We start from the raw sequence: 1,117 nt of genomic DNA, 5'->3' as shown, positions 1-1,117 counted from the left end.
AAACGTGAATCCAATACGCACGTGTGTTTGTATGTGTGTGCGTGTGTGTGTGTGAGAACAAACTTCATAAAAACTTCACCCATGACATCATCATCATCCAGTGAACGTGGGCACGAGTCGTGTGCAATAGAGCGCCGCCTAGTGTGAACAATCAGAGGGAGGAAACGACCGTACGTTGTCACTCGTGGGTTCTTCTTCGTTTGTGGACCAACTCGGAACAGTCACCATCCTTGTGCCACAAGGCTTGTCGAAAAAGACGAGCTCAACAAAATTGGAATCTGTTTTCATTGCAATGCTCATTCAGAGACTGTGTTACGAAGTAACTTCGTTAAATATTGACCTTAAGTAAAAGAAATTTACTTAATTTGTTAGATATATGTATATTATTATTTTATTTAACACCAAACAATCGGCTATTCGTTGAGCAACCGACGATCTTTGTTACGTATTTAAACAATAAAATGTCATTGTTACTTTAATAACCCAATCGTTCGTTTGATTAAAGTACCAATGCGTTGTGATTTTCAGCATAAAAACAGTGTTGTGACATTTATTTGAAATTGCTCCTGCAACAATAACCCTCTTTCATTGTCTGCTTTTTGGAATAATCCCAAAAGCTTAACCGGAGATGTTTGAAGGTGAAAAGAGCGCTCCGGATTACTTTTATTTAATAAAAATTGATGTTTAGTTGAATTTTTTATCGCTGGTTCTGCGAGCCATTCAGATTTCTTTCTTTTTTTTAATCGGGAAATGATTTTTATGTAGCTGTTGGTACCCACTTAATAGATTTATTTCCTTGCAAAACATCCCATAAATGAGTTAATTTAAATGCTTTTAGTTCATTTTACAAATGCAAATTTAATTCAATATTGTCAAAAATTCAACAACTGTGTCAGAATTGGCATTCTTAAATTCAGCGAATAATTTTAAAATGTCAATTGTTACGTCACAGTGTTTGTAATTTTGCTTTGAAATACGCTAAATGAAACGTTCATTTTTATCCCCACCTTTAATTTTCAACAATGTAAATATCTAATTGTTTATATAAACAATTAAAATCAACGTTGTTACTAGGTAACAACTTTTTATTATATATATAATATATGATAAGAGATAG

The sequence above is a fragment of the Typopeltis vanoorti genome, chromosome 18 (genome assembly GCF_054136105.1).
Source record: "Typopeltis vanoorti isolate ZY-2024b chromosome 18, IOZ_Tvanoo_1.0, whole genome shotgun sequence".
NCBI lineage: Eukaryota > Metazoa > Arthropoda > Arachnida > Uropygi > Thelyphonidae > Typopeltis > Typopeltis vanoorti.
Note: the sequence above shows the minus strand (reverse complement) of the source record.